The sequence below is a fragment of the Chiloscyllium plagiosum genome, chromosome 6, assembly GCF_004010195.1.
Source record: "Chiloscyllium plagiosum isolate BGI_BamShark_2017 chromosome 6, ASM401019v2, whole genome shotgun sequence".
NCBI lineage: Eukaryota > Metazoa > Chordata > Chondrichthyes > Orectolobiformes > Hemiscylliidae > Chiloscyllium > Chiloscyllium plagiosum.
The window spans coordinates 106,561,999-106,582,756 of NC_057715.1; the positions used below are offsets into that span (position 1 = coordinate 106,561,999).

The 20,758-nt window shown below is 41.3% G+C and overlaps 1 protein-coding gene across 4 annotated transcripts in view; it reads right to left on the reverse strand.

Moving 5' to 3' along the window:
• The window catches only part of LOC122550916 (P2Y purinoceptor 8-like), a 45,270-nt gene extending 25,250 nt beyond the window's left edge, over positions 1-20,020 (reverse strand). Inside the window, exons 1-2 of one of the 4 annotated variants that reach the window (XM_043692355.1) lie at positions 19,736-20,020; positions 17,337-17,423 (exon numbers count right to left, since the gene is read on the reverse strand). The gene's annotated coding sequence lies outside the window, so the exon portion shown is untranslated. Of the gene's footprint in view, positions 1-11,262; positions 11,345-17,336; positions 17,440-19,735 lie in introns of those variants that run through there. The other 3 variants (XM_043692358.1, XM_043692356.1, XM_043692357.1) reach the window with 3 other exon arrangements.
• Between the last annotated feature and the right edge of the window lie 738 nt (positions 20,021-20,758).

Sequence of the window (20,758 nt, forward strand, 5' to 3'; positions counted from 1 at the left end):
GCTCCCCTCTAAGACACTCATCATCCTGACTTGGAAATATATCAACAGTTGCTGAGTCAAAATCCTGGAATTCTCTCCAGAATGGCATTCTGGGTCAACTGCAGCAGTCCAAGAAGGCAGCTCACCATCACCTTCTCAAGGGCAACTAGAGACGGGCATTAGATGCTGACACAGCCAGTGACATTCATGACGCACGACTGAATTGTAAAAAATAAAATTCTGTCTCTGTTCTTCTGGCAACTTTGGTTTCATGCGTTGGTAGAACACCAAGGGCCAAAGGGCCTGTACTGAGCTGTAATGTTTGATGTTCTATGTTCTATATGCCATCTATACTGAAAGTCCCACATTTTAATGTTAATCAAAATGAACTAAGGTTTGGCTTGGGGATATTATTAGGAGAAAAAAACACACAAATTAAGATGTAGCTGGAAGTCAATAATTTCAGCTGGTGTAAAACGGAAGCAATGCCTCAAGAACTTGTTACAGAATTATATGTAACAATTGCACCAGATCATGAAGGCAATGAAGGTATTGAGAAATAAAATTAAAGGATTGACTGTTGAACCAAGCACTCTTGATATGCATTTTGACAAAGTCAATCAATTCGCTCTAAAGTGAGCGTGGCTTGCCATTGTGAGGATTCGGGGTTTTATTAGTGGGTTTGATTACTTCCGGCTGCAATTGTACAAAATGTTAGTGTGGCCTCACTTGGAATATTGTGTACAGTTCTGGTCACCCCATTACAGGAAGGATGTGGAAGCATTGGAAACGATGCAGAGGAGATTTACCAGGAGGTTGTCTGGTCTGGAGGGAGGGTCTTTGAGGAAAGGCTAAAAGACTTGGGTCAGTTCTCATTGGAAAGAAGAAGGCTAAGAGGGGATTTGATAGAGACACACAAGATGATCAGAGGATCAGATAGAATAGACAGGGAAAGTTGGTTTCCTCGGATGATGATGTTAGCTTGTACTTGAGGGTATAGCAACAAATTGAGGGGTGATAGATTTAAGACAAATGTCAGAGGCAAGTTCTTTACTCAGAGATTTGTAAAGGGCATGGAATGCCCTGCCTGCCAATGTAATTAACTCAGCCACATTAGGGAGATTTAAACAATCCTTGGATAAGCACATGAATGATGATGGGATAGTGTAGGGGGATGAGCTTAAATTAGTTCACAGGTTGGTGCAACACCGAGGGGCAAAGGGCCTGTTCTGCGCTGTATTGTTCTATGTTTTATAGCTCAAGTCCAGTAGCAATTGATTTCAGTCTCTCTGGGGCTTTAGGGCAGAATGGCAACATTTTCTGCAGATTCCACGCAACTCTGTTAGATGTGTTCCCTTTTGAGATGTAGGATAGGCAGATAATTTGTCATCACCCAATCTTTTAGAATTTAACGGAGCACTTCAGCTGAGGCAAACAAAAGCCGAGAGCACATGAATTGCGCCACCCTCATCAGAGCAGGTGTGGTCTTTCCCAGGCCCGCTCTGACCCCAGGAAACTGAGGATTGGGGTCCATTATACACAAGGACTGACTGCAATAATCAGAATATTCTGCAAGCCCTAACATAGCAGTGAACTAAGAGCCTTGGCTTTAAATTGTTCCCAGTCTCTCATCAGTCCAACTACTTGCTGGAGTGGAATGTCATTACAATGATTTTTTTTGAGAATTAAGAAACAAAGTTTGCTAAGGGTGAAGCAATTGGAAGACACCAAAGCTGGAATTGCCTCATTAAATCTGTAATTGCACATTTTCATGAGTCTTCTCTTATAGATAAAAAAAATTACAAAGAGCAGACTGGTGTTGTAAGAAATCTTTGTATTTTCCTTTTGTACATTATTCCAAAAACAGGAATCGCTGGAAAAGCTCAGCAGGTCTGGCAGCATCTTTGGAAAGAAAGTGAAGTTAATCTTTTGAGTCCAATGATCCTTACACATTATTACTTAGAAAGTGACTGAGATGTTACACAACACTATGAGCTTATGATAAAGTTTCGGAGATAGGTTGAAGAAATGAAGAGTGAAGATATTTTTCATTTTAACTCCCTCAGAACCTTAATGGGAATTAAAAGTGGACCCAAAGCATATGCAAGAGTTGATATTTATTGATTGATTTAGTTGATGTCAGCTACTGTCACTGATATTATGTAAATCCTTTGAACTTCATGCTCTTCATAAGCTTCAGAAAATTTAAAAGAGGCTTCTTTTAACCAAACAGCAGGAAGAAATCATTACCACAGAGTATGGTTGAAGCAAATAATATGGATAAATAAACAAGAGTGCTTACCAATTCAGGAGGGCAAAAGGAATTGAGGATTATGTTGATAGATTTAGACGAGGAAAGATGCAAGAGAGTTGGAAAGGAGCGTAAACATCAGCATGGACTAGTGGGCCAAGTGGCCTGTTTATCTGCTGTAATAACCTAATCTAGATTCTTTGTTCAACACCTTAAAGAAGGCATGGAAATTGAAGAGGAAGGCACTTGATACAATCTCTTCAAATGTTCTGTTGATAATATTAACATCAAGTATTTGGAAACTTGCTTGGTGAGAACAACAGTTAAATATAAAGGGTGAGACATAACATTGGACTGGTAGATCAGTGACATTGAAAATTGGATAATTCCTGAAACAGGTGCTTGGTTTACCTGGTGGTGAGGGTGTGAATCAGACCTTATTTGCAAAGGGAGTACTACTTGTTGCACTCATCAGTGTCTGAATGCTCATAACACTCAAAGCAAAATTGATGAACTCACAGCACAAATAGAAATGAATTAGTATGATCTAGCATCTGTTATGGAGACATGGTCTAGGATGGTATGGTTGGGACTGGAGTTTTGAAGGGTACAGAAAGTATGTGAAGTAGAAACGGTGGTTGCATTAGTTAGTAATGATATCAGTACAATTGATCTGAACAGGCTGAGGTTACCATGATAATTTCACCTTCTCAATCTCACCCTGTACCTGAGGTATGGTGTACCTTAGGTTAAGATTACCATGAGATGTCTCTCTCTCTCTCTTTCTCTAATTAGAAATTAGCTCCATGGTCCTCTGGGACTATGGCAAATTTACCTTTTTTTTGTCATAATAGAGAGGAATAACCTAGCATAAGAAAACTAAGATTTGAAGGTAGTTTGGGCAGAAATGAAAAATGACAAAAGCAAAAAGTCACTTGTGGGAGTGGAGTAAGTGCCTCTAACAGTAACCACACAAGAGGGTGGAGTAAAAAGGAAGAAGTCATGAGAAGTTGTCAGACAGGCAGATTGATAATCAGAGATTTTAATCTGCGATTTACATCAATTGAATAAATCAGAAATGCAAAAGTAGCCTGAGTAATGTGTTCATAGAGTGTTTCATGAGATAGTTTCTTAGAACAGAATTTTCAGGAGCTGACCAGAGAGCAGGTATTACTAGATATGGTATTTTGATGAGATAGGATTAATTAATAATCACATTGTGAAGACACCACTAGGTAACAGTGTCTATAGTATAATTAAATTTAACATTCAGTTTGAGGGACAGAGGAGTGGGGACTGAGACTACTTTATAAAACTTAAATAAGGGCATGACAGTCTGAAAGCAAAGATGACTCAAGTGAATTGTCAAATTAGGTTAATGTTTAGGTCAATAGCGATGCTATGGCAACCATTGAAGGGATATTTCAGAATACAAAGAATAGATACATTCCAACAAGTAAGAAATGTTGAAGATTGTAAAATAATTTAAAAACACATGGCAAGTGGCATGTTAGAAGATTGGAGAGAATATGAAAAAAAGCAAAGAATGGCCAAAAATTTAATAAGGCGGATATAATTAGAGAGATATTTGATAAAGTGCCACATCTAAAATTATTGCACAAAATAAACATTCATGGTGTAGGAGGGATCATATTAGCAAGGACATAAGAGTAGTAGGCAAACAGGAAGCAGAGAGTAGGGATAAATCAGGTGGAAAGTTGTAACCAGAGGTGTGCCAAAAGGATCAGTGCTGGGTCCTCAACTATTTAAAATTTATATAAGCAACTTGGATGAAATGGCAGAAGGTATGGTTGTCAGGTTTGCTGATGACATGCAGATAGGCAAGAAAGTAAGTTGTGAAAACATAAAGAGGTTCCAAAAAAAAGGTATAGATCGATTAAGTGAATGGATAAAGCTCTGGAAAATGGGATACATTGTGGAAAAAAGTAAAATTGTCCATTTTGGCAGGAAGAATAAAAAAACATACAATTTAAATGGCAAGAGATTGCAGTGATCAGATGCTAGAGGTTCTGGGTGTTCTCAAATATGGATCAATTGCAGACACAGCAAGTCATTAGGAATCCAAAGTTATCATTTGGTGTGAGAGGAATTAAATATAAAAGTTGGGATGTTATGCTTCAGTTACACAGAGTACTGATAAGACCACATCGAGAGTACTGAGCACTGTATTGGTCTCCTTATTAAAAGAGGGATGTAAATTCATTAACGTGGTACAGGTTTACCAGACTAACACCTGGAATTAGTGGGTTGTCTTATATACCAGGTTACCATAGAATCTCTACAGGCCATTCCTCCACACCCAGACCCATCCCACTAGACTATAACCTTGTATTTCCTATGGCTTATTCACCTCGCCTGCACATTGCAGGCAATTTTTAGCATGGCCAATCCATCTAACCTATTGTATCCGTTGCTCCTGATGCGGTCTCCTCTACATTGGGGAGACAGGATGCCTCCTAGCAGAGCGCTTTAGGGAACATCTCTGGGACACCCACACCAATCAACCCCACCGCCCTGTGTCCCAACATTTCAACTCTCCCTCCCACTCTGCCGAGGACATGGGGGTCCTGGGCCTCCTTCACCGCCGCTCCCTCAACACCAGTTGCCTGGAGGAAGAATGCCTCATCTTCTGCCTCGGAACACTTCAACCCCAGGGTATCAATGTGGACTTCAACCGTTTTCAACCCTAGGGCATCAATGTGGACTTCAACAGTTTCCTCATTTCCCCTTCCTCTACCTCACCCCAGTTCCAAACTTCCAGCTCAGCACTGTTCCCATGACCTTTCTCCCCACCCCCCTCTCATTTATCTCTCCACCCTTCAGGCACTCTGCCTGTATTCCTGATGAAGGGCTTTTGCCCGAAACATCGATTTAACTGCTCCCCGGATGCTGCCTGAACTGCTTTGCTTTTCCAGCACCACTGGTTTCCAGCATCTGCAGTCATTGTTTTTACCTAATCCATCTAACCTGTACATCTTTAAACTGTGGGAGGAAACACATACAGACATGAGAAGAACATGCAAACAGCACACAGATAGTTGCCCAAGGCTAAAATTGAACCCAGGTCCCTGGTACTGTGAGGCAGCAGTGATAACCACTGAGCCACAGTACCATCTAAGCTGGACAGGCTAAGCTTATATCTCCTGTTCTTTCAAAGATTAGGGGAGGACTTGATTTAAACTTATAAAATTCTGTCGGGTCATGACAGAATAGGTGTGGTGAGGATATTTGTTCTTATTGGAGAATCTTGAATTAGGGGTCACTGTTTGCTAACCAGGTGCCATCCATTTTAAACAGAAATTAGGAAAATTATCTTTTTTTTCAAAGGTTTTTAAATCTGAAAATTTGGAGGGAGCAGAGTGCTTGAATATTTTTAAGGCAGAGGTAGATTCTTGTTAAACAAAGGGATGAAGGATTATTAGGGATAGATAGGAATGTGGATTTGAGGTTCAGTCAGATTAGCCATTTCATTGAGATGCTGAATGACCTTTCCCTGCCCCTGATTTGCATACTCAGATTTCACAATCTCATTTATTTTGATATGTTGCACTGTGGCCTACAGTGTATTTCTGCTTCCTGCTCAGCTTATTCAAGAGTACAGATGCCAATCAGTCCTTGAGAAACAGGAACTGATTGGTCTAATTTCCAGACCTACACCTATACAGAATAGCTTGTATTTATGTAGCACTTTTCCCAATCTCAAGACACTCCAAAGCACTTTATAATAAATTAAGCACCTTGGAAAAGAAGTCACTCATCTGATTTGGCCATCATTGAATGTAATTGAAGATAGGAGAAAGTGAGGTCTGCAGATGCAGGAGATCAAGCTGAAAATGTGTTGCTGGTAAAGCACAGCAGGTCAGGCAGCATCCAAGGAACAGGAGAATCGACGTTTCGGGCATAAGCCCTTCATCAGGAATTGAAGATATGCAGTTTGATCTCGATAACTTAGAACAAATAATTAGAAACCACTCTAATGCACCACTTGATTGCTACTCCTTCTGTATTTTTGCTGCACTGTGTACATTAGAAGCCAGGATGTGGACTATAACCTGGTATTGTGTGATTTTTAGCTACATTAGAAGCTATCAGATTTAAATTGCTTCTGTGCAATTTTGACATTATAAAGCCAAATCAAGAAAAGATTAAGGGCAAAATTATACGTGCAGAGAGAGGGCTGAAAGATCAAATGATGGAATAAATGCTGACATGAATTTCAAATTTGCCCTCCATGTTCCTTAGCAATTTGTTTGATGCTCTTATAATTATCATAGAGATCTAAACAAATGCTACAAAAGGAAGCTTTAATCCACCAGAATAAAGTGATATTTTGTGGGGAAACAATTCCTAGATAAGGCAGCATGTCCCTCAACGAAATGATGAGCGAAATGACCAGGAGAAAGAATTTGGTTAACAAGTTGCTTCACACAGAGGGTGGGGGGGGTCGTTTGGAACTCGTTGCCAGCAAGGGTGGCACGGTAGATTCATTTAAGATGCGTCTGGATAAATGCATGAGTAGGTGGGGAGCAGAAGGATACAGATGCTTAGGAATTGACCGACAGGTTTAGACAGTACATTTGGATTGGCTCAAGCTCGGAGGGCCGAAGAGCCTGTTCCTGAGCTGTAAATTTTCTTTGTTCTTTGTTCTTTCTTGCTGTATGAAATCCCTGATTAGTAATGGTCAAGTGGTTCAGACATAAATTGGGTGAATCAAGCCGCAGATTCGGATTGATGGGAGGGATACCTAAGTTCCGCTTTCAATCAGCAGAAGGTGCAGATATACTGCAAGGTTTAAACTGATGCAAAGATTATACTCTGAGGCTTTGGTGCACATTTGCTGCAAGCCCTTCTCACTAAACCCACCAAACTTGGAATAATACCTGGATTGTGCAGTTTTCTTGTTATATTTGTCTTTGAAGAATCCAGATTTGTAGGCAAAATATCCAGTAACAGGGCAACTTGTGGATGGATTAACCTAGAGGGATAAATGTAACAGATTCAAGGGATTACCACCCTCTGCTGCAAGTCACACAGAGTGTGGTGTGGTGCTGGAAAAGCACAGCCAGTCAGGCAGTGTCCGAGGAGCAAGAGAGTCAATGTTTTAAGCATAAGCTCTTCATCAGGAATGACTCTTCTCCTCATCATATTGATAAAAGGCTTATCCTTGAAACTTCGATTGTCCTGCTCCTCGGATGCTGCCTGACCGGCTGTGCATTTCCAGTGCCACACTTTTTGACTCTGATCTCCAGCACTTGCAGTCCTCATTATCTCGTAGATGGTCAATAAATGCTGCTCTGGCCAACGATGCCCAGTTATCTAGGAACTGTTTCCCCACAAAAGGCTGCTTTATTCAGATGGATTAAATCTTCCTTTCTAGCATTTATTCAGATCCCTATGATAATTGTATGAGCATCAAACCAATAGAAAAAAGATAAAGGTTAGTAATAATAATAATGTATGGAAGATTCAGACTACAAGAATATCCATGACCTAGTGACCTTTTCATCAGCCTACCTTGTGCAATTATCTATCGTTGTCGCAATCAATTTGAGAGATTGATTACTTTATCTCAGAGCAGGCAGATGGATATAAAGGAGAAATCCAGAAGGAAAGCACTGCCGAAGGTAACTTGGAAAAGATGTATGCAATACGGAGCTTTGGTCCTAAAGAGAGTTACCATTTTTAACTACACCGTTTTGAATCCAGTGGGTCTTCTTTGGTCAGAAAAAGAGCTGGTGGAATTGAAATGCTAATCAGACACATTCAAGATGGCAGTCTCTTCCTAGGAGGTGATGTAATTAATCCAGATAAATGAAAGGTGATACGTTTTGGAAGATCTCATGCAACAGACAAGTATATGATAAATGGCAAAACCCTTAGTAGCATCAACATACAGAGGGATCTAGATGCACACATCCACGGTTCCCTGAAAGTGGCAACACAAGTGGATAGGTGGCCAAGAGGCATATAGCATGCTTGACCTTCATTGGGCATAGAATATAAAAATTGGCAAGTCATGTTGCAGATGTTTTGAACTTTAATTCGGCCACATTTAGAATATTGTGTGTAGTTCTAGTCTCAACACAACCAGAAGGATGTGGAGATTTTGGAGAAGGTATAGAAACAGTTTACCAGGATGTTGCCTGGTTTAGAGGGGATTAGTTGTCAGGAGAAATATGAGAAACTTGTATTGTTTTCACTTGAATATCAAGGGATGAGGGGCACCTTGAGAGAAGTTTACAAAATTCTGAGGGGCATGGAATAATCAGAGTCTTTTCTCCAAGTAGAAATGTTGATTACCAGGGGACTAACATTTATGGTAAAAGGATTACGTTTAAAGAAGACATGAGAGGCAGGTTTTTTACACAGAGAGTGGTAAGCGCCTGGAATGTGCTGCTACAGGAGGTGGACACAATAGCAATGTTTTAGAGACATCTTGACAAATATATGAAATGTTGAGGAAGAGAGGAATACAGACCACAAAAGGCTTTGAGCTTACTAGAGGCAGAATATGTTACTGTGTAGTCTTACTGTCACATCCAGGCTGTTAATGAACATGGTTTTGAAGTTACCTGGAGGTTTGGCTTGAACTTGTATGGAGATACAAAGAAGCCTTACAAGAAAACCTCTTTTGCAGCTGAATACCTAATCTTTAGTGGGCGAAATTCAAACTTGTTGAATACATTGCTGCTGGTCCAAATTACGACGTCGTCCAAGAATTCAGTGTGACTTGAGAATGTCAATGGTTCAACTGTTTTCAGTGGATGCCCATATGAGCACAAAGTGCCAGCAGTAAGGCACAGTAATCACTCCCCAGGGTGGCAACTAGCAGAGTTAACACTCCAGCTATGAAATTTATATTCCCAGTCTCTGATATAAGTACTCTAAACATTCTCACGACACCAACAAAAAATACTACATTTACCGGGTTATTCAAAAAGGCCGCCCACTTTTAATTAGAAATGACTTCAATACTAGAAAGGCGTCACTTTGTTTATTAATTATGTGGCCATGGGAATTCATGTTGATAACACAAACCACATTGTGGTGAAGGGACAGTCCAAAGCATGAAAAGTTCTTCCCCAAGAGTTTCATGTGTGTAATTGAGCAGAAGGTAATGTCAAGTATAAAATGCATTCCTGGTTCATGTGATGACAACATTGCTTTAGGCCAACATTTATTGCCCATCCCTTAGTGCACTTCATCTGAGTTCCATGCTGGGCAATTTCAGAGTGCAGTTAAGAGTCAACCATATTGCTCTGGGTCACATGTAGGCAAGTTAAGGATAAGAGATTTCATTCCCTAAAGGACATTTGTGGACCTGATTAGCTTTTACAACAATTAACAATAGATCAGCATTTTATTCCAAATTTTCATTGAATTCAAATTTTATCATCTGTCATGATGGGATCCAAATCCCACACTTCCTGGAGTTCTGGACTCTGATTCATTGACATTTCCACAACACCAACATCTCCCCACAATTGATAATAGACTGGTTTTCAATTTCAGTTTGATTAGATTGAAATTCCACCAGCTGGCATAATAGATTTGAGCCTGTTGCTCCAGAGAGTTATCCTAGGCCTACTAGAGTACGCAGCCCTGGGGCATTTACTACCACACCACCATCTACTGCACAACTGAGGGCATCACAGACAGGTGCAAGTTCATTTGCTCATTCTGTGGAGTGACAACAGGAAAAGAAAATCCAGTGAAAGTTTCTTTGGATTAATAACATCAGCAAAATTGAGGAGGTGGTGGCCAAGTGGAATTATCTAGACTACCAATCCAGAAATTCAGCTCCTGTTCTGGACACCATGGCAGATGGTGGAATTTGAATTCTGTCAAGAGTCTGGAATTAAGGGTCTAATGGCGACCATGAAACGATTGTCAATTGTCAGAAAAATCCACCTAATTCACTAATGTCCTTTAGGGAGGAAAACTGACATCCTTACCTGGTCTGGCCTAGATGAAATTCCAGACCCACAGCAATGTGATTAACTCTTAACTGCCCTCTGGGCAATTAGGGATGGGCAATAAATGCTGTTCCAGCCAGAGATGGCCACATCTCACAAGTAAATTTAAAAAAACATAAATACACACAAAGGGAAATACTGAATGCAAACAAATAAGCAAATCATACAACACAGAAGGCGTCCCAATGTATCTGAGCTCATTCTTTGGATGAACTATATGGGATTAGTCCCATTCCTGTCTTCCATCTGCCATAGCCCTGCAAATATTCCCTTTGCAAGTATCCACCCAATTCCCTTTTCCAGTTACTATTAAATATGCTTTCACTGCTCTTTCAATTAGGGCAGTTCAGATCATAATAACTTCCTACATAAAAAAAACACTTCTCATCTACCTTCCAGTTCTTTTGCCCATATTTGAGATGTGTGCCCTCTGGTTACCAGCCTTGTGTCATTGGACAGTCACTGATGAGGCAGGCTAATACCCACCTGATGGGTAGCCTGAAGGAAACTGAAAGTCAATTGGTGACACCAAAAAATGAGTCTATTAGATTGGATGTCCTAGGGGATTGGGAGTACGTAACAGAGGATGGGGTAGAGACAGGGGTGGAGGGGCCAATGTCTTAGTGCTATTATTGCTAGACTATTAATCCTGAGACCCAGGTGATGTTCTGGGGACCTAGGCTCAAATCCCACTGGGGCTGATGGTGGAATTTGAATTCAGTAAAAATCTGAAATTAAGAGTCTAATGATGACTGTGAAACCATTGTCAATTGTCAGGAAAAATCCATCCAATTTACTAAAGTCCTTTAGGGAAGGAAGTCTGCTGTTCTTACCTGGTCTGGCCTCCATGAGATGTGGGTTAAATCTTAACTTCCCTCTGGGCAATTAGGGATGGGCAATAAATGCTGCCTAGCCAGGGGCAACTTCATCCCATGAATGAATAAAGAAAAACCTTCAAAAATGGAGAGGCTGAGTAAGATGCATCCAGGTGTTTGGACGAAAGAGTTCACATGAAGAGTGATACGTGGTCCTTACCCAGTAAAGTAGGCCTTGGTTGTGGACTGGTCTTGAGAAGGTGAGCATGGAAAGGCTGTTTGCTCTAATGGCTGACTCCAGAACTGGAGGGAACCGTTTAAAATGACAAAGATGGTGGGAAATATTTCATCACTGACAGTTATGAGACTATGCCTCAGAAGGCAGTGGAGTCATGGTTATTGAGTATGTTTTAAGACAAAGTTGATAGATTCTTGTTAGACAGTAGAATCCGAGGTTATCGCGGATGGATGGTAATGTGGAATTCAGAGGACAAACAGATCAGCCATGATCGTATTGAATGGTGGAACAGATTTGATGGGCAGAATCACCTACTTCTGCTCATAATTCATATGGCAAACAGTGAGTGAGAAATCAGGGATCAGGAGCTTGGAGAAGAATTGGAGCAATCAGTTATTGGAGGAATAGGTTCTGAGAGAGGATCTACGCAAGAAAGATCACATAGTTCTTCAGAGAATGAGAAACGGCAATTATGTTTAGTGCAGACAAGCTGGAAGAACTCAGCAAGCCAAGCAGCATCAGGAAGGTGGAGCAGGAGACAGGGGTCAGAGTGGGTACAGCACATATAAGGAAGGGGGGGGGGGGTTTAAGCAAGTTAGGGTTTACTCCATGACTTGTTAGTTGGGAGAGGAAGCTTCCGTGAGCCAGGAGGTGGGTCTTTGAGAAATCACCATCTCTAAACCTCATTCTGGCCTGGGATGTTAGCCGCTTCACTCTAAGGAATCTGGAGATGAATCAGATGATTACTTACTGAGCGAGAAAAGGAGATACAATGCACCACAGGGATCATAAGAGAGATAAGGAAACAGATAAATCAAACTTTTCAAATCCCAATGAAGGAATAACAAATGAGCTGAATGACAGGAAGGAAGTATGATAAAAAGAGTCAAATCAGGTGTGTAAAAGAAATAAGAGAAGGGAAAAGAGATTAGATTGGGAGAAATGACAAAAAAGGATGAAACCAGGTATTCTGACTTCCTTTGGGTATGATTTGCAGGTAAAGAATCTCTCTCTCTCTCTGAGTGCCAGCTAACTAGCAGCTAGACAAAGGGAAGTAGGATAGCAAAAGGCTTGTCTCTCATCCTGAATGCTCGAAATCAATCAGAATAGAAAGGAATCAGAACTACAACATCTCAAAAAAGCTGTAGAATGAAGTGGCATAAAATTGACTGTTCAACTACCAACATCAATGCTAACGAGGACCTTTACTGCACACAGCCACCTGATGAAGGAGCGGCGCTCTGAAAGCTAGTGTTTCCAATGAAACCTGTTGGACTATAACTTGGTGTTGTGTGATTTTTAACTTTACTGCAAAGGATGCAATGTTTGCTCTTGTGAACTATTCAGAAACTGATCTGTATAATTCATTGATCAAGATTGTTTATACTTTTGGATTTAATTTTTAATTCTAATCTGCTTATATGTTTGTTGTATTAGTGTTTAGTAATTAACAAACTCAGTTAACTTAAGAAAGCTTGGTTAAATTGGCTCTGTTTAAAATGCAAGTTAATTTAGGTGTGGAAGAAAGGTACCCACAAAGGAAGGGATTGATTGCTAAGTCAGCCTTGTTGCCATCTTCCAAGGCTGGGGGCGCATAATGAAGGGGACCAGGTAAATCACTCCTCACTGAGAACTTTACATGTTGGAGGAAAGCAACCAATACTTCAGCATTAGCCAGCTCTGAACCACTGTGGCAGAGCGGGATAGTGGGGTAGAACTTGTGTGCTTTGCTCAAGGTGGTTCTTCCTCTTCAAACACATCAAAACAGACAAAGATGGTAACAGGTAGACAGGAGATCAAAACTGAAACTCCTGGTTTTGTACTGTTGAGGCAGCCAGTTTAATGCCTTTCCTTTGCCTGCCTGTCCCCAGTTCAACCAACATATTCTGACATTAGACAGCTGTCTCCACCAGATCAAGAGGTCAAAACACAGAGCACAGTCTCACTCAATCACTGGATCCTACCTGGCACTTATACACATTTCCTGGAAGAAAGATGGCAGTCTGATTTCCCCCAACACCAGCGTTGGGCTCATAAATCTAGAGCAGGAGAGGTCATTCAGTGTTAGGGTCTACCTGTCTATGAGCATGAAGGAGTGGAGAAAAGGTTCAGTCTTCACATGTGCCATGAATAATCCCACCTCCAACTCTCAAACCAGACAAACTGTGAAGGACGTGTAGGTAAGGTCTGGCCCTGACTCATACATTGACAAGGCATATAAGGGGAGACAGGCCGCCTACTTGCGGAGCGTTTCAGAGAACACCTCTGGGACACCCGGACCAACCAACCCAACCACCCTGTAGCCCAACATTTCAATTCCCCCTCCCACTCCACCAAGGATATGCAGGTCTTTGGAATCCTCCATCGTCAGACCACAACAAAACAACGGTTGGAGGAAGAACGCCTCATCCTCCGGCTAGGAACCCTCCAACCACAAGGGATGAACTCGGGTTTCACCAGTTTCCTCATTTCCCCTCCCCCCACCTTGTCTCAGTCAAATCCATCGAATTCAGCACCGCCTTCCTAACCTGCAATCTTCTTCCCGACCTCTCCGCCCCCACCCCCGTCTGACCTATCACCCTCACCTTGACCTCTTTCCACCTATCACATTTCCGACGCCCCTCCCCCAAGTCCCTCCTCCCTACCTTTTATCTTAGCCTGCTGGACAAACTTTCCCCATTCCTGAAGAAGGGCTTATGCCCGAAACGTCGATTCTCCTGTTCCCTGGATGCTGCCTGACCTGCTGCGCTTTTCCAGCAACATATTTCCAGCTCTGATCTCCAGCATCTGCAGACCTCACTTTCTTCTCAAGGCATATAAGGGCCAAGTGCTGGAAAATAGGATTCAAATAGCTACATGCTTGATTCTGACTGGCACAGACATGACGGACTGAAGGGCCTTTATCTGTGCGGTAGACCTCAATGATCGTGGGACCTTAATGAAAAATGATGGAAAGATGCAAATGATCATGCAACCACAACTTCTCCCTCCACTTAATGCAATGAGAGTCTCTATTATTCTCCCAGCAGGCTTTGATGCCTCATTTCTTTTTATTGGTATTGTTTCAAAAATAGTATGTGTTGACTGGGATAAAAAGATTTCACCTTCCTCTCACTCCCATGGCCTGACATCCATCAAAATCTAGACAGAGACCTTTTGCTACAACAATCAACAGGCTATGAGACCACGGTTACACATATCTGGCCCTGCCACCCACTGCTTTGCTTTGTGGGACCAATTTTCATCCAGATCCCTACACCCAGTGGGCCTGGCAGCAATCAGCAGCAAAGGTGGTCACACAGGGCTGTACCTTGTGATTGTCAGAGACATTACGGGGAGCCAGGAACATCTGCTGGTGTGGCCTGAAACAAACTAAACCCAAACAGGCGCAGAACTACCTGAACTCGCCCACACACGAGGACCACAACATTGACACATCCCCCACCACCGCAGCCAAAACAAAGGATAGTGGCAATTGCAAACTGCTATCTCATTGATGCAAGAAGCAAAACCTCAGAACACCAGCTGGTGGTACATTCAAGTGCTCGCAGAATCGGCTGTTACCTAGGGTCCACCTCAGCTCCTCAGGGCTAGGATAGAGAGATGACAGTGCCAGCTGGTTTTGCTGGTACCTGGTGATCTCTCACACCCAACCACCCGCAGCCCCCTCCCATCCCACCCACAGCCCCACATGTGAATGGAAGCAGAAATGGGAAACCCTGGAGAATTGATCAGTGTCCCATGGGGAGGTACTGCGGTTGGGGAATAGCTAGCATTTCCACACAGAGGAAGCTTTTGAACAAATGGCAGGCACCAGGAATCATAGTGAAGGAACAAAGCGAGAAACCAGAAACAAAACATAGCAAAAGTCATTTTTATTGAAATGGGAACAGAAGATTTCATCTAAAATTATTAAAGTAAAGGTGGCTCCAGGAAACTGTAGAACACTGAGTCGAATGATGACATGCCATTTCTTTAGCTTGCATTGAGCTACATTGGGACACTGCCACAGGATAAGGACAGAGAGGTCCGTATGGGAGCATGGTGGAGATTTCTAATGACTGGTACCTGGATACATGCTTACACTACTGTATTCACTATTTACACAATGGTCCTTTCTATGTTCGTGAGAAGGCATGCAAGACTGGTTGACTGCTTTGTAGAACACTCTTCATAGTGCTGCCAGCTATTTTCTTTTGATAACTAATTTAGGTAATGCGAGAGATTAATATATGCACTAGGCCCCACAACCAACAATTGGGATAATGACCAGGCTTTCTGGTTTTCTTTAGTGATATTGGTTGAGGATTTAAATTGGTCTATAAACAGTGGAGACCTCCTGCACTCATTTTAAAATTATGTCATGGGACTTTCTGTGTCCACCTGAGAGGGAAGTCAGAATATTAAAGCAAAAGATGGCATCTCCGACGGATGGCATACTCTTGGTGTCACACTGGAGAATCAGTATGGAATATGAACTCAAGTCACTGGAGCCTAGATTTAGCTCATCATGTTCTGACTCATTTATCTCCTTCAACAGCATCTTCTGACCTGCAATCTCTCCCATCTAAAAGGACAAGGATAGAAGATGCATTCGAACACCACTGCTTGCAAATTCCCTTGGAGCCACTCACCATCCTGACTTGGAATTATATCACTGTTAATTCACTTTCACAAGGTCAGAATCCTGAAAGCACCCTCCACTCCCCTCCCCACCCCACCGCCCCCAACCCATACCCCAACAACACTACACTGCCACTGCATTCGCAAGGATTGCAGTAATTTGAGAAGACACCTCATCATTGTCTTCTCAAGGGCAACCAGGAATGGGGAATAGATGCTGGGCCCAGCTAGCAATGCCCACATCCTACGTGCTCACCGCCCTTGGCAAGCTTTCAGACGCACGAAACTAGAGAAGACGCACATGTTAAGTCAAAATGTGAGACTTGTCACAATGTGTGCACAACCGCTATCTCGCCATGAAATTGTGGCTGCGGATTGCATCGTGGTGACTTCCTTTTCTTTCAGCTGTGGGCAGGGTAAGCACGCAAGCTTCTATCAGAACAGGATTTTACTAGTGAAAGACAAAGGAAAGTCAGGGTGTGACAGCCCGTCAGAGTGTGCTGCAAAGGCTACTGACCAAAAACCTGCTCTTGAAAGAATCAACGCATCGCATCAGGAGCAGAGGATATCTTAGTATCAAAACTAGGCACATTCAATTAGCACCCTGCTCACAGCTCAGACACTAATACATGACATAAATTAAAACCCTATTAAACAGAAATTAATATCTTGAGACAAAAAAAAGTTATTACCAGTTTGGTGTTTTACAGCTAAAATAAGGTTAAACTGTTTTCACTTATCCACCAATAGGGACTGTCCTACACTAGAGCTTTCCACGTGGTTACTATGCAATAAATGTTTATACAACTCACGCACCAAGAAATATAAGAAAAAAGCAGGTTGTGATTAAAAGCAGTGAGCCAAGTCTGCTACATATAGTGAAAGCCTTTCGCCCATGTGTGTGCAATGTGCAACATATTTGACTAGATTCCACCCTTTCCCCTGATACGTTACATTATCAAGTGCAGATCTAAACAGGAACTCCTGCTGTTATTTCAATCAAGAATTCCAATAACAGAAAATAAAGTAAAAGCAATCACACAAAGCAGAAATATCGCTCAAAGAGGTACATATGAGATGGTCTGCTTTTCTACCACCCAGGTCAGAAGTCACACAACACGAGGTTATCGTCCAACAGGTTTATTTGAAATCATATTTGAAGGAGTTTCACCTGATGAAGGAGCAGAGGTCTGAAAGCTTATGATTTCAAATAAACCTGTTGGACTATAACCTGGTGTCGTGTGACCTCTGACTTTGTTGACCCCAGTCCAACACCAGCATGTCCACATCTTTTTGACCAGCTCAGATGTAAATAATAAAAATGTGACAGAAAGAGGAATTTGAAGGACAGAAATTCCATTTTTTTTACAAGAGCACAGAGAGCTTTTACATCACAAGATAAAATTAGAGAATAAAATGCTGGGAAAACTCACCTAGCAAGTTTGAGATTGACCAGTACACGATAGAACTGCAGCATCTCTGCATTGTTGCGTGATCCTTTTGAGAATTATATGATGTACCTGTAAGGAAATGACGCTTCAGAAGGAAGTACTTGGTTTCGTTGCCAGCTTATTTCAGAAGTTGAGCGCTAAAAAGTCTCACACACACACAGACACACCCACGCACGTACCCACAACCACACACACTCTCTCACACACATTCATACACAAACAGACACACTCACACATAGACACACAGACACATGCACACACTCTTACGCAGACACACACTCTTACGCAGCCACACCCACATACATACCTCACCCACACACGCTCACACACAGAAACACATATGTATTCATGCACACACAGGCACACATACGCACTCATGAACACACACATGCACACAGACACTCATGCAAACAAATGCACACGTAATATAAACTCACACAGAGGCAAACACACACACGCATGCACTGACACGTGTACACATAGAACATAGAATAGAAAAATACAGCACACAACAGGCCCTTCAGCCCATGATGTTGTGCCGAGGATTATTCTCTAATCTAAAATAAAATAACCTAACCTACAGACCCCTCAATTCACTGCTGTCCATATGCATGTCCAGCAGTTGCTTAAATGTCCCTAATGACTCTGCTTCCACACACATAATGCACAAGGACACATGCACACAAACACACATACATGCACACTCAGAAGCACACATATACACATATACACATGCACACATCAACACACGAACATATACATGCACATGCACAGACACACAAATACACACAGATACACATGAAAACAAACATGCATGTGTATACATGCACACACAAACACACACATCAAATTAGAATTGTCAATCACAGCTCCACTTCTACAATTTATTCTTAATTTCTTTTGCAACAGCTTGCTTTCTAAAACAATAGTCACTGGGATGTAACACCTTTTAAAAAGTGAGGGAAAGCATCAAACTTGAGCAAAAAGCATTGAATGGCACAAAGATGAGTGGCAGGTCAGATGACTAATCAGATTGTAAGGTATGGCATAGAATGACATAAGATCAACCAGGAGGAAGAAAATAAAATACGATAGGAATGTAAAATTGAACAGCAAGAGTTACTGCAGGATGCTGAAAAGGAAAAGAATAGGTAAAGTGAGCGTTAGTCCTCTAAAGACTGTGAATAGGAAATTAAAAGGAAATAATAAAGAAATGTTAGATGAAATGAACAAATATTTTGTTTCAGAAATGGAAATTACAACATATCTGGCAGCACCTCTGCAGAGAAATCAGCGTAAACATTTCGGGTCCAGTGACCCTTCCTCAGAACTGATGGGATTTTGTTTCTCTGTTCATTCTAGAGAACAAGAAATATTCTATTAATCACTATAAATGAAGAGGTGGAAGGGAGGGAGGAAGTTATTGAAATTGCAATCATACAGTAAGTGATATGAAACAAACAGTGAAGCTGTGGACAGAGAAATCTTCAGGTCCACCTGGGCCTTTTGAGATTTAAAAGAAGTGACTAATGAGATAGGAGGTGCATTGGTGTTAATTTTCTATGTTTTTGTTTGTATTTACATTTCATCATGGTGCACATCAAGCCCAGAGTATAGCCTGGAATGCTGAATGACAAGTCTAATGACATTACCATTATGCATCGTCTCCCTTTGCTCTGGACTTGTATGTAGACCAGAGAAGACAAAGACAGCAGATTACCTTCTCAAAGGACTCACTATAGTATTTCCAACCTTATAATCCTACTTGGTGTATTTGAACATAAGAACACATGAAATGGGAGCAGAAGTGGGCCATCATTCTGCCCCTTGACCCCATTCTGTAAGAACGTGGCTGATTTGTTTATTTCACAAATTACATATTCACATTTGTACCTGGTAACTTTGATTCCTGTATTCCTTTGCTTAACAATAATTTGTCTACCTCTGCCTTAAAAATATTCAATTACCTCACCTCTATTGCCTTGCGAGGCAGAAAATTCTGAAGTTGTGGAATCCTCCACGGCAAAAAAAAACTCCTCATCTAAATCTTGAAGCAGTGAACCCTAATTTTAAAACTGTGTGCCCTAGCTCTGGACTGGCCCAGAAGGGGAAACATCCTTTCCACAACAATTTTGTCAAAACTATTCAGAACCTTATGCACTTCAATCGTGCCACCCCTCACTCTTCTGAACTCCAGTGGAAACAAGTCCATCTTGTCCAACCCTTCTTCACAAGACAAACTGCTCATTCCAGACATCAATTTAGTGGAACTCAATTCAACCACCTTCAATACATTTACATCTTTAAACAAGGAGACGAAAACTGCACACAGTATTCAAGAATACTGAATATTCTATGTAACTGAAATAGGACAGCCTTACTTGTATGTTCAATTCATCTCACGATAAAATAACTTCTCATTAGCCTTCTTGATTATGTGGTATAACTACACACCGATGTTTTGTTATCCATGCACTGGAACACATGCATCCATCTGCTTCTCAAATTTACACAGTCATTTGCCAATTAATTCTCTGCTGTTACATTCTTCTTGTTGAACTTCATGTTTTCTGACGTAATACTCCGATTTTCTGATTTTTGCCCACTCATTCAACCTACTTATATTGGTCTGAAACTTCCTTATTTCTACTTCACAAATATTTTCCTATGTATGTAAGTGCCATCTGCAAATTTAATAACCACGCTTTTGCTTCCTTCACTTAAATAAATTGTAAAACACTGAGGTCACAGCACAGATCCCTGTGGGACTTCAGATGTCACATCCTGTCGGTCAGATGAAGATCTATTTATTAATTGTTTCTGCTTCCTGCCAATCTTCTAATCAAGCTGAAATGTAACCCCCAAACCCCGAGTTTTAACTTCCCCCAATCGCCTTTGATGTGGTATATTATCAAATATCTTCTGGAAATCCAAGTATGGTACAGATGTAGGTTCCTTTTTTATCCACAGTGCATTCTACTCATTCAAACAACCCCAATAAATTAGGTAAATATGACAAAGCTATGCTGATTTTATTGAGGCTTTCCAAGAATGCAGTTATACTTACTTAAACATTCGATTATAACATCTTTCCTACGACAAATATCAGGCACACTAGCCTATTGTCAGCATTTAGAGAAAACCTCTACCCACAATTCTTATATGTATTCTTCAGCTATCTTGTACAAGCAATGCATCCATTCACCTTCATGAAATGCTATATCGGTGAAGGAAAATTGAAGATTGCATCAAAAACAATGTTTGGAACAGCCGAAACTTTAACAGCTTTCAGTTTTAGGACCAGAACAACAATCTTTTTGACAAAAATGATTAAATGATAACTTTAAACAACCAAGATTATCAAAAGACAAGAAAGTGAGTGCAGAAAAAGATCAAAATCGTAA